The following is a 13,832-nucleotide window of genomic DNA, read 5'->3' on the forward strand; positions in this document are numbered from 1 at the left end:
ATTCTTGCTCTCTATACACATTCCCTTTCTCCAAAGCTACATGTCTCTTTCAATATAGTATGTTTGGAATGGCCAACATTCCCAATTTCATAGACAGAGAAATGGCAATAGACTATAAATAATTTGCCCAAAGTCATGGAAATTTTGTGGTAATGGCAGATATATGTGTGGGTGCTCATTCTATGGATTTATAATCCATAATTTAGAATATAAATGGTTACATCCATCCTTATACTTAATTCCATTCCTTCTGTGATTGGTTCATAGCAATACAGTTTGCTATGGAATAAGATCAATTATACTATGTAGTTTGTATATAATATAAATTTGAGATGGTGGAAGAATTCAGTAGTGACTAAACATTTCGGTGGAAGCACACTCACGAGTGAAGGAAAGTAACTTATTTTTTCCTGAATTTTGCTAAACCGACCAATTTTTCTAGCATTGTTAAAATGCAGCTGAAAGGCAAGTTAGTGAATTGAAGAGTTTGAATATACTCAAAAAATTTTCTTGATTAATAGCACTTAGGAGATTCTGATATCTAAAGTTTAACATCAGCAGAACTCTGTGGTTGTGTCATGGGTAGAAGCATAGAAATCCCTGCCAATTACCTCAGTGATTATACAAGTCAGGATAGGCTGAGTTATTCAGTGGTAACAAAAATCAATAAACAAAACAAACTCAAAATTGTCATAGAGGTTTATTTCCTGCTCATGCAAAATCTACTGTGGGTCCAGATGGCTCTAGGGTGTAATATTCCTTATTTACCCACATCATTTACCCAAGTGGCCTGGATCTTTCGGTTCCACTATTTCAACTAAGGCTCCTCAGTCACCTTTGTAGGTGAAGGAAATGCCAACGGGGTGGGGGGTGGGGGGTGGGGGCATTGCACTGGTAATTAGAGCTTTGGCCCTGTGGACTCAGATATCACTTCTGCTAGCAGACTGTTGGCCTAGAACAGTCACTTCGCTCTGCCCAGTTTGAAAGTGGCAGGGAAAGGTGATCAGTCAGGAGGAGAGAGGACGAGATAAATGGGAGGACTAGAAGTCCTACCACCTGCTACAGTGATTCAGACAAAATTTCCTTCCTTCAATACTTTACACAAAATTGTTTTTCCTACCTAGCATCTACCTTTTATTTATGATTGGATAGTAGGAGGCTTTTGTTATATTTGGTTAATTGTCTCTGCTCTGCATTTTTATCATTGAAACATAAACTAAGGCCTAGTTGTATTGAACATATGTCATTTCCAAAGTATTTTTTTTACTATTATCTCAGTTAATATAACCCTGCAATAATGTGTGTAGAAGGGTATCATGATTGCTGTCAGGAAATAGCCTCAGCAATGCTTAGAAACTTCCAGGTTTTCCTAGTCAAGTAAGTGCTGAAGATAAGACTAAAACCCAAATCTGACTAACACCTCATATTCATTTTACTATACCATACTACTATTTTTGCTGGAGCTCTTTATGCTTAGTCCTCTCAAATAAGTAAATTAAAATTACTATTGTGCCCTTAAACATGGAAGATTCTGTATCTGGTTTGCCTTAGCGTTTCAGACTTCATTTAGTATTTATGAGGTCTGGAGTTGTTTTTTCACAAGGTTGCTGCAGAAATCCTTAGTCCATAATTTCCTTAAAAGTCTAAAATTAACTCTGCTTTTATTCCATTTTATTTGATTCTCACATGTGCTTTTAAAATTTTGGATTATTGGCCATTAAATTAATTAAATATCTGTAATTACGGGTCTTGGCTAACATAGCTCTGATATGTGCCATTTGTACTTCTTTACCAGTAAATTGAGATCTGTCAACTTTTATGGTGTCATTTTGTAGTTCCTCTTACCCCAGAACTTTAATGCTTTTTATAGAAACTAAACTCCTTGGAATTAGGTGTTTGCCTTTTTACCAAGGGAGAAAGCGAGGCCCACTAGGAGCTGTAATGCAGATTCTCGACTCCTGATCAGTTGTTATTTTCATGGCTTGGTTGGTATACATAGCAACATTTTGAATTGATTTTCCAATATCAAAGTGAACTATGAATGTAATTGTAAGGTATATAAACATTCACCCATAAAATCCAGTCTATAACAAATGTAACTATATTTCCCCTTAGATAACTCTGGCTAAGTATCTCTTATAAGCCCCCATTCTCCTGGGTGTTAGAAACTTAATTTCATGGCGTTTAGGATGCCTACAAGTAAATTGTGTCAATGCCCCCACCACAACCCCTTGGCTGTCACCATTCCCATATATGCAATAGTGCCTTACTGCCAACTTCTACAGCTCTCTACCTGAGGGCTCTCTCTCCCACATAGAGGGCAAAATGGAATAACCCTCAGCCAAGTAGAGATGAGAGCTAAAAAATAAGTACATTAGCTTCCTCGCCCCTCAGGTGGAAAACTAAGGTGTATTTCAGTCTCTCCACAGATTCCTATTGGGATTGATTCAGAGTTGCCCACAGCTGTAACATGTTCCTTAATGCATGCGTATTGGTTTCCTTCTTTTTCCTGTTTCATTTACCCACTCCTCTATGACAGCTTCCTGTAATTACCACCCACATAAGCCCCATGCTTTTGGACACATCTCAAGTTCTGTTTTGGATGGATTAGTCCAAGATACTCCCTTTCCAGTTTCCCCTACATCTGAATACCATTGGCTCATAGAACATTGAGACACCAGTGGAGGGGTGACTGTTATATGGGGTTGAATTCCAAATAGGTAGATACATGGATCTGGGAACCAAAAGGTGGAAGTAGAAAAGGTCCTGCTTTTATTACTCCCAGAGACTTTAAGGGGCTTTGTGCTTCCCTACCCCACGACTTGAGATTGTCAGTCTTGTGGTTCTAGTTCCCAGATGGGGAGAAACTTCCACCAGAAAACACAGCCTGAGTCTCATTCAGTTTAAAGTTAAGGTTGCCACCTCATCACTCTGAGTTCCTGTGCTAGTAGTCCAGTAGGCACAAAAACGATTTAACCCACTGAAATGGGTAATTGTCTCTGAATATCATAGGTAGTAGGAATGGCACCATATATTGGGCAAGGAAGAATACGTTTGGTATTAAAGTAATCCATTAGAGTCCTGGTATTCATATGTTCAGTAAATTGGCAACCATCACGTTATAAGGGCCTACGATCCCTTAGTGGTGAAGATCTGGGTCATCCTATCAGACAAACCACCTAGAGTATCAGAATGATGAACTAAGAGTGAGAGAAATCTAGATGGCAAGGGATGGAAATAGTATCAGCATGATCTCGGATTTTAAGTGCAACATCAGGTATGGTAGTTTGACCCACAAATTCCCTTTTGTAAATCTTCTTAGGAACTATGGCCATAGAATCCTAGAGTAGCTGCACCTAGATGCTGGATAGAGTGAAGAGAACGTGAGGAACAAGTACATTTGCTCAGTACAAGGGGTGGACTGTATTAGACGTTGTTTTGGTGCCCCACCCCACCTTCTTTAGAGGATGCTGTAAATGCTCACAGATGACTTTCTACTTTGTAGAAATTGCTTTTATCTTGTGGGTTCTTAAATATAATCCTGAATCCTAAGGAAGAGCCATAGCCAAAGGCTGAGTGATAGGAGAGTACATCAGCTCCTGCCTCAAGGAAATATAGCGCTCTGGTACAATTTATGTTCCAGAGCTCTTGTGGATGTGAAACCATATCCTTGCTCAGTTATAACCTCTTCTCTGTCCTGATTCACTTCCTCCTTTACAAGACTTTTTCTCAAGAGCACTCCTTCAACTCATGCATCTTCAAATCCCTGTCAGAGTATGCTTCAAGGGAATTTGACCTATGACACTCAATTACACAGGTTATTTTCTGAGATTTACATAGTTTTACAGTAAAAAAAAAAAGGTCATTTTCTCAATTCCTCAAATGATAGGACAAGTCAAAATTATGATTTAAAAGGGTTTTTTTCATATCATATTTTATAATCAGTCATAGTCAAGGTCATATTTGACAATTCTGTTTTCTTCACTAATTGTAACTCTGCTATTGTAGAGTTGTAGTGTAACTCTGCTAATTGTAACTCTGAAATTTTAGTTCAAGTAACTTGCCAAAATAACTTTATGTTTGAAAGGTGGGCCTGAGCCTATCTTAGTTGACTGAAGGTAAGAATTGGAAATAGTTAAATACTATGGAATGCACTCTGCAGGTGTTAGCAAATAAAAGGTGAAAAATTGGAGCACTTAAAAATCTTTTGAGTATAAAAAAATGCCTTTCTGTCTACCTATTTGTTGATCTGTCTAATCTATCTAGTTTTGCATGTATTTATATTCACACAGGCTCTTTTTTACTAGGCTAACATAACTATTGCTAGTGAGAAAGCAACACAGTAGTACACTGTAAGAAATACTAGGTTAGAAAACTTTAAGATAGTGCCTCAGCATCATAGTTTAGAGGTGGTGGTGAGGGCAGTGCTGATTAAGTGGGCTGTTCCTTCTAAATTCTTATGTGTCTACAATATCTTGGCTTTATTCTTTTGCACTTACTGGGCCAAATAATGCCTGGTCATGACAACCTCTTTAGTCACATTCCTTGGCACTGTTCCTTTGTATGCTATGCTCCATCCATTTCTGGAAAAATGTCAATGCAGTTCTCAGAAAGTGCCCTACTGTTTTCATCTTTAAACTTCACACAGGTTCACAGGCTCCTTTTGCCTGTAGCTAGCTCACATTTTTGTATGGCCAAACTCTACTCACTCATGAGATATCCCACCCAGTAGGAAATTGCTGATTACCTGTACATGTCATTGCATTATGTTTGCCCAGAACCTTGTCTTTTATATGAATTGCTCTAAGTTGTTTGTTTGATGTTAAGGAATGTATATTCAGTTCTGTACTCATACTGCCTAACAAACAACTTAACATATAGTAATTGCTTAAAAATGGCACTTGTTATTATTTAAAAGTGGACACAGAGCACATACCTGAATTTTAATTAAGTTCTGCCAGTTTCAAAAGCTCAGACATAAAACACTTTTTTACTGACATAAAACCATACCTATCACATCAATTTTATTTTTTCTTTTATTCCCCCACATTCTCTGATATTTATCAGTAGTCCACAATATGATGTAGATCAATGTAATTTACCATATGGGGAAATTGCAAATTACCTTGCAAACCATTACAGGATTTCATAGAATTGATGAAAGTGATGTTGGAAGACTACTAGTTTCTGTGTGAAGCTGTTGAAAAGCATGGCATACAAATGAAGACTGAAGAAGAGAAGATGCAAAGACAGTTTGAGTGATACTTCAAATAAGAATAATTAGTATAATAATAAAGATTAGGAAAATCCCTTGGAAAAATGGTTGAATCCTTTGAGTACTTTAGGAAAAATTATTCACTTTAGTAATATCTTAAAAGTAAGAAGTGACACAATAAATGTTCTATCAATATTTTACCTCTGATTTTTTTTTTACCTCTTAAGAAAAACTAATTCTAAGAATTAGCATAGAGATGCATTTCTTACCTAAATTCCATTAGTGGCACAAGATAAACACACTTCTTTTCTATACTGTTAAGTTTCATTTTCATAGTACTGGCCCAATCAAAATTTTTTTTCATTTTTCACCATGAGATTTTGGTGCCCACTTAAAGTGGATTCACTTTAAGTTGGTCTTCTTTTTGAGTACTGATTATCTTCATATACTGAGAACTTTCCGTACTTTCAGGGACTAAACTAGAACTAAAATATGGCAATTATAGGCAGATGACCAGGAAACTTTTTAGAATGAAAGGGAGCATACTTTATACCCATCACCCTGACACGACTATTTTTTATTTGACAGAGAGAAATCACAAGTAGATGGAGAGGCAGGCAGAGAGAGAGGGAAGCAGGCTCCCGCTGAGCAGAGAGCCCGACGCGGGACTCGATCCCAGGACCCTAAGACCATGACCTGAGCCAAAGGCAGCGGCTTAACCACTGAGCCACCCAGGCGCCCTACCCTGACACGACTATTAACTGGAACTGCTCTGGGCAAACCAAAACATTTAGGCACCCTTATTTTAGGGAGGTGTGTGCGTTGAAGTATTTATTAAATATTTTCTGATGGTGTGAGCAATCTCCTACTATCATGACTTCCCTGACATTGGAAGTATTCAGACTATCTGTCAGCAATGATATGATGACATCTGAGAACCCCTTTCCAATCACCAAGAGCACTGCTTCTTGATACACACGTAAAGCCATTATAGCATTCCAGCATCTTGCTTGGCTATAAAAAACCTTTTTCATTACGACAACAACAACAATAATGGCAACGCTGGTAAATATAGTTCTTGGTGTTTGATAACCTTGTTTCTGGTCTTTTTCAGGTTTCAGCACATTCTGTAACTGAAGACTCATTCTGCCATTGGTCAAGGCTTGGATAGCCTCAGCTGTCTATGCCAGGCACTCCCTAGCCTTATGGAACTAGAATCACAAAGGTGAGAATAAATGAGGACCTTAAGATCAGATATTAAAGGTAAAGTTGTTTTTTTTGTTTGTTTTGTTTTTAAGATTTTATTTATTTATTTGACAGAGAGAGAGAGATCACAAGTAGGCAAAGAGTCAGGCAGAGGTTGGCAGGGGGTAAGCAGGCTCCCTGCTGAGCAGAGAGCCCCATGCAGGGCTCGATCCCAGGACCCTGAGATCATGACCTGAGCTGAAGGCAGAGGCTTAACTGAGCCCACTGAGTCACCCAGGCACCATGAAGTTAAAGTTTTAAGTATCATATTATTTATAGATGAGACAGTAGGAGAATTTGTCAATTGGTTAGTGCTTTAAAAACCAGAGGGATGTTTCCTACTCTTGCTATAAAGAGGAAAACTGGATGAAAACTCTGTCATTCTCTTCAGGCATTGGGGTAGATCAATATTTCCTAAGAGAAATTTTGTAACATATTCTACTAGACTTTGATTCAAAATAGCAACCTGAAAACATGAGTGTGTAAGCTAGGAGATAGCCATTTAATATCTGGATATCTATAAAGCTATAATGCAGTAGAATTTTTTTCTTGAGTCTAGCCACTAAGAGAGGTGCCCTAAGTTCTGTCAATCATATTGTCACCTTATTTTGAGATGATCTTATCTGTAGATAAAACAGAAAAGGGAAGGGGTAGAAGAAAAAATAGATAATTGTAAATGTAGAACTTGAAATAATCCTGTGCTTTCATTACATCTTTTCACCTCTCCTTTCCATCTCCCTTGCTGTGGCTCACACCTCTCATCTTCCTTCTGATCAGCAGATTTCCTTGTGTATACTGAAGGTCTAGCATTTCTGCTCTGTTCTTTCTGAGTTTTAAAATAGCCTTCTGTCCTTCAGAAAGTTGTTAATAATACTTCATGGACTGATGGCTTGTTCTCTGGCTATAAATGTAAAGTGAAGGAGACAAGCCCCACCCACTTACATGGAGTGTCTATTCAGGCTGCCTCATACTCCATACTTAATATGGATAGAAAATTAAGAATCACTACACATTTAAGAAATATTGAAGTATGGAAGAGGAAAGGCAAAAATAGACAAATGAGGAAAATTTATAAGTAACAGAATAGAACTTTAAACATTGTGATTGAAGACTTCCATTCTGGACAAAATGGCATAGACACCCTTACCCTGATATCAATGCCAAAGATGATAAAATATAAACTTCTATCTCTTCTGAACTTAAATGCAAAAATCCTTAACGAATTTGAATCTAATAACATATAAAAAGAATTATACACCTTGGCTAAGTTGGATATATTCCAGGTATGGAAGACAGGTTCGACATTCAAAAATTAATCAATATAATCCACCATATCCACACCTATATGAGAAAAAAAATCTCCATTTTTTGGCAGAAAAAACATTTGACAAAATTCAACACACACTAATGATATAAAAATTCCAGCAAGTTACGAATTGAGCAGAATTAGCTCAGCTTGATAAGTAGCAGGTACCAAAAAATACACAATTAATATCATGGTGAGGGACAGAATGCTTTCCCTATAAGATCAAGAACAAGGCAAGGATGTCCTTTCTCACCACTCTCACGCAACAGTACTGAAAATTCTAGCTACTGCAATGAAGAAAATGAAGTAAAAAGCATACAGATTTGGAAGGAAGAGATAAAATTGTCTCACAGATCTAGTACAACATACCAGAAAATCTGTAAAAGAACATCTAGAACTAATAAATTCAGCAAGGTCACGGCATATAAGATCAACATGCAAAAAAATCAGTCCCGGGTGCCTGGGTGGCTCAGTGGGTTAAGCCGCTGCCTTTGGCTCAGGTCATGATCTCAGGGTCCTGGGATCGAGTCCTGCATAGGGCTCTCTGCTCAGCAGGGAGCCTGCTTTCCTCTCTCTCTCTCTGCCTGCCTCTCTGCCTACTTGTGATCTCTGTCAAATAAATAAATAAAATCTTAAAAAAATTAATCCCATTTCTGTATACTACAGTGAACATGTGGAAACCAAAATACAAAGCACAATACAATTTACAATCACTCCAAAGAAATGGAAATACTTAGGTATACAGTTAAAATATATATATAAGATCTGTATGCTGAAAATTACAAAATGCTGATGAAAGAAATCAAGGAAGACCTAAAAGTGGAGAGACATGCAGTGTTCATGAATTGGAAGGATCAACATACAAAAGATGTAAATTTTCCTTGAACTGATCTGTCAGTTTAATGGAAGTCCTATCAAAATCCCAGGAGGTGTTTCTATATACATAGACCAGCTTGTTCTAAAATTTATATGGATAAGCACAAGCCCTAGAATAGCTAACAACCTTGACATTGAAGGATAAAATGGGAGGAGTCACTGTATCACGTATTTTTGCTTACTATATAGCTACTGTAATCAAGAAAGTATGGTACTGACAGAGGGATAGACACAAAGATCAGTGGAACAGAAAAGATCACCCAGAAATAGATCCACACAAATATGTGCAATTGATTTAGGCAAAGATCCAAAAGTAATTCACTAAAGGAAGGACAGCCTTTTCAGCAAAAAGCCTGGAGTAATTGATATCCATAGGTTAAAAAAAAATGAACCTTGACTGAAACTTCACACCTTGTATAAAAATTAACTCAAAATAGTGGTGTCTGGGTGGCTCAGTCCATTAAGCATGTGCCTACTGCTCAGGTAATGATCCCAGGGTCCTGGGATCAGGCTCCATGTCACGGTCTCTGCTCAACGGGGAGCCTGTTCCGCCTTCTCCCTCTGCCTGCTGCTCACCCTGCTTGTGCATTCTGTCTCTGTCAAACAAATAAATATTTAAAAAATTAAAATAGATTATAGATATGAATTTAAAATGTAAATTTATAAAAATTAGAGATAGACATTTCATAGACTTGACACAAAAAGTATGAAAAACAATGGGAGGGAGGAGGAGTGAGATGGTAGAGGAGTAGGAGACCTAAATATCGTCAGGTCCTAGGAATTCAGCTAGATAGTTATGAAACCATTCTGAACACCTACAAACTCAACAGGAGATCAAAGAGAAGAAGAGCAGCAGCTCTAGGAAGAGAAAGCGACCACTTTCTGGAAGACAGGACATGCAGAGAAGTGAATGTGCGGTGATATACAGGAAGATAGACTATGGGGGCAGGGCTGGCTTCTGGCAAGCTATAGAGCAGCAGAGCACATAATCAGAATTTTTTATAAGTTTGCTCCCATGAGGGATTTCACTCCAGAGGCTAAGCAGCGTGGTGGAGCCCTTGAGGGGACAGTGTGGTCTCAGGACCCGTGGGGTCACAAAAAAGACCAGGAGTGCCCAAGTGTGGCAGAGCCCCCAGGTATCAGAGACAGCTGCAGAGACAGATCTGAGGGATGGGTCTTCAGCTCGGGGTCACCTTAAACTGTGATCCAAGGCACATTTGGACCACTGCTCTTTGAGCAGGGACTCCACTAGTGGCAGATCCAGGGAGACTCACCTTCCTCCCCCAGGAGGAGCAGTGCAGGAGCGCACTGTAGGAATCTGCTGGGTTTGGAGACTCCAAATGGGGCTGTGCACCAGAGATAGAAATGATCAGTCACAGGCTGGATGAGCTTGGAGCGTGGCCAGAGACCAGGGAGACAGGAGGGATTGACAGGAGGGTGCAGTGAGTCAGGCCCTGAGCTCTTGGTCCCTATGGGGACACTGAGAAGACACCGTATTATTCTCCTCTTCCAAAGCAGTACAGAAAGTGATCAGGGAACAAAAGCTACTGAGAGTGAACCTGAGCAGATTACTTAGCCTGGCCCCTAGAAAGGGCAGTGTAATTCTGCCTCCGGCACTGCAACATAACCCTCCCCCGGAAGGTCAACAGCAACATTCAGCCAAGAGCAAGTTCACCGATCAATGAGAACTGCAAAACTTCAGAACTACAGGAATACAATACATAGACTTCATGGCTTTCCCCCCCCATGATTCTTTAGTCTTTCAAAGTTAAATTTTTTAATTTTCTTTTTTCTTATCTTATTTTTAAAATTTTTTCCACTTTCCTATTTTAATGTTTTTAACTATTTTATCTTACCAGTACCTTTTTTGGAAATCTTTTAAAATTTTTATTGTTATAGTCATATTCTATCCCTTAATTGTATTTAACCTTATTTTTGTATACATACAAGTTTTTCTTTAAAATTTTGGAATACAGTTGGGTATTTTGGAATACCCTAAATCTAGTGCATGGCTTTGTTCTAGTCTCCAGCATGATCACATTCTTTCCTTGCTTTTTTTTTTCCTTTTTTCACTAACTTATCAACAATTCCTTTTTAGAATCTTTTTAAATTTTCATCTTTACAGTCATATTCCATCCCTTTGTCATGTTTACCTTTTTGTGTGTGCGTGTGACATATGTGTTTTTCTTTCTTTAATGTTTGGGAGGCAGTTTCTTCTAACATACTAAAATACACCCAAAATCAGGTGTGTGGCCCTGTTCTATTCACCAGTCCTATTTATTTATTTATTTATTTATTTATTTATTTATTTATTTTCCCCTCCTTTCTTTGCCACTTGGTTTTGGGTCTCTACCGATTTGGTTAGTATATATTTTACTGGGGTCATTGCCACCCTTTAGTATTTTCTCTCATTCATCTATTCTTGCCTGGATAAAAGGACGAGGTAGAAAAACGTACCTCAAAAAAAAAGAACAAGAGGCATTACTGACAGCTAGGGATCTAATCAATGTAGACATTAGTAAGATGTCAGAACTAAAGTTCAGAATGACAATTATCAAGGTGCTAGCTGGGCTCAGAAAAAAGCATGGATGATACCAGAGAATCCCTTTCTGGAGAAATAAAGGAACTAAAGTGTAACCAAGTTGAATTAAAAAAAAAAGCTATTGATGAGGTGTAATAAAAAATGGAGGCTCTTACTGCTAGATAAATGAGGCATAAAAGAGAATTAGTGATATAGAACAAATGATGGAGAATAAAGAAGCAGAGAAAAAGAGATCGACAGCTATTGGGCTTCAAGGGGCAATTTGAGAGAAATGTGATACCATAACACAAAACAATATTAGAATAATTGAGAGCCCAGAAGAAGAAGAAAGAGAAAGAGGGGCAGAAGGTATGCTGGAGCAAATTATAACAGAGAATTTCCCTAATTTGGCAAAGGGTATGAGCATCAATATCCAGGAGACAAAGAGAGCTCCCCTCAAAATCAAAAGACTGGCAGCAGACCCTTCCACAGAGAACTGACAGACCAGAAAGGACTGGCGTGATATATTCAGAGCACTAAACGAGAAAAATATGCAGCCAAGAATACTATATCCAGCTAGGCTATTGTTGAAAATAGAAAGAGAGATAAAAAGCTTCCGGACAAACCAAAACAAAGAATTTGCAAACACCAGACCAGCCCTACAGGAAATATTGAAAGTGGTCCTCTAAGCAAAAAGAAAGTCTAAAAGTAACAGGTCAGAAAGGAACAGAGAAAATATAAAGTAGCAGTCACCTTACAGACAATAAAATAGCACTAAATTGTTTTCTTGCAATAGTTATCCTGAATGTAAATGGGCTAAATGCCCCCAAACAAAAGACACAGGGTATCAGAATGGAGAAACAAAACAAAACCAAAACGAGATCCATCAATATGCTGTGTGCAAGAAACTCATTTTAGACCAAAAGACACCACCAGATTTAAAATGAGGGGGTGAAAAACAATTTACCATGCCAATGGACATCAAAAGAAAGCTGAAGTGGCAATCATTCTATCAGATAAATTATCTTAAGCCAAAGGCTATAATAAGAGAGGAGGAAGAACACTATATCATATTTAAAGGGTCCATCCAATAAGAACAATTTTAAATATCTATGCCCCTAACATTGGAGCAGCCAATTATATAAAGCAGTTAATACAAAATCAAAGAAACGCATCGACAATTATACATTAATAGTAAGGGACTTTAACACCCCCCTCACTGAAATGGACAGATCATCTAAGCAAAAATCAATAAGGAAATAAGGGCTTTAAATGACACACTGGACCAGATGGACATCACAGATATATTCAGAACATTCCATCCCAAAACAACAGAATACACATTCTTCTCAAGTGCACATGAAACATTCCCCGAAATAGATTGTATCCTGGGTCACAAATCAGGTCTCAACCAGTACCAAAAGATTGGGATCATTCCCTGCATATTTTCAGATCACAATGCTTTGAAACTAGAACTCAACCATAAGAGGAACATTGGAAAGAACTCAAATACATGGAGGCTAAAAAGCATCCTCCTAAAGAATGAATGACTCAACCAGGAAATTAAAGAGGAACTGAAGAAAAATTGATGGAAACAAAGGAAAATGAAAACACAACTCTTGAACATCATTGGGACACAGCAACGGTGGTCCTGCGAAGAAAGTATATAGCCATACAGGCCTTTCTTAAGAAATAAGAAAGGTCTCAAGTATACAACCTAATCCTACACTTAAAAGAGTTGGAGAAAGAACAGCAAAGAAAGCCTAAATCCAGCAGGAGAAGAGAAATAATAAAGATCAGAGCAGAAAACAATGAAATAGAAACTGAAAGAGCAGTAGAACAAATCAAAGAAACCAGGAGTTGGTTCTAGGAAAAAACTAGTAAGACTGATAAACCTCTAGCCAGACTTATCAAAAAGAAAAGAAAAAGGACCCAAATTAATAAAATCATAAATGGAAGAGGAGAAATCACAACCAACACCAAAGAAATACAAAGAATTATAAGAAACATATTATGAGCAAATATACACCAGCAACTCTGACAATCTGAAAGAAATGGATGCATTCCTAGAGACATATAAACTACCAAAACAGAATCAGAAAGAAACAGAAAACCTGAACAGACCCATAACCAGTAAGGAGATTGAAGCAGTCATCAAAAATCTCCCAACAAACACGAGCCCAGGACCAGAAGGCTTCCTAGGGGATTTCTACCAAACATTTAAAGAAGAATTAATACCTGTTCTCCTGAAACTATTCCAAAAAATAGAAATGGAAGGAAAACTTCCAAACTCATTTTATGAGGCTGGCATCACCTTGATCCCAAAACCAGACAAAGACCTCATCTAAAAGAATTACAGAACAATATCCTGGATGAACACAGATGCAAAAATTCTCACCAAAATACTAGCAAATAAGATCTAATAGTACATTAAAAGGATTATTCACCATGACCAAGTGTGATTTATGCCTTGGCTGCAAGGTTGGTTCAACATCTGCAAATCAATCACTGTGATAAAATACATTAATAAAAAAAATAAAAATAAAAATAAAAAATAAAATACATTAATAAAAGAAAGAACAAAAACCATATGATACTTTCAATAGATGCTGAGAAAGCATTTGACAAAATACAGCATCCTTTCTTGATAAAAACTCTTCAAAGTGTAG

General features: G+C 37.7%; 1 long non-coding RNA gene across 3 annotated transcripts in view; it reads left to right on the forward strand.

Moving 5' to 3' along the window:
• The window catches only part of LOC122917665, a 68,470-nt gene that overhangs the window by 27,433 nt on the left and 27,205 nt on the right, over positions 1-13,832 (forward strand). The window contains exons 2-3 of one of the 3 annotated variants that reach the window (XR_006386426.1): positions 6,330-6,440; positions 6,514-6,546. This is a non-coding gene — a long non-coding RNA (uncharacterized LOC122917665). Of the gene's footprint in view, positions 1-6,329; positions 6,472-6,513; positions 6,547-13,832 lie in introns of those variants that run through there. The other 2 variants (XR_006386427.1, XR_006386425.1) reach the window with 2 other exon arrangements.

This window comes from Neovison vison, chromosome 9 (assembly GCF_020171115.1).
Source record: "Neovison vison isolate M4711 chromosome 9, ASM_NN_V1, whole genome shotgun sequence".
Taxonomy (NCBI): domain Eukaryota; kingdom Metazoa; phylum Chordata; class Mammalia; order Carnivora; family Mustelidae; genus Neogale; species Neogale vison.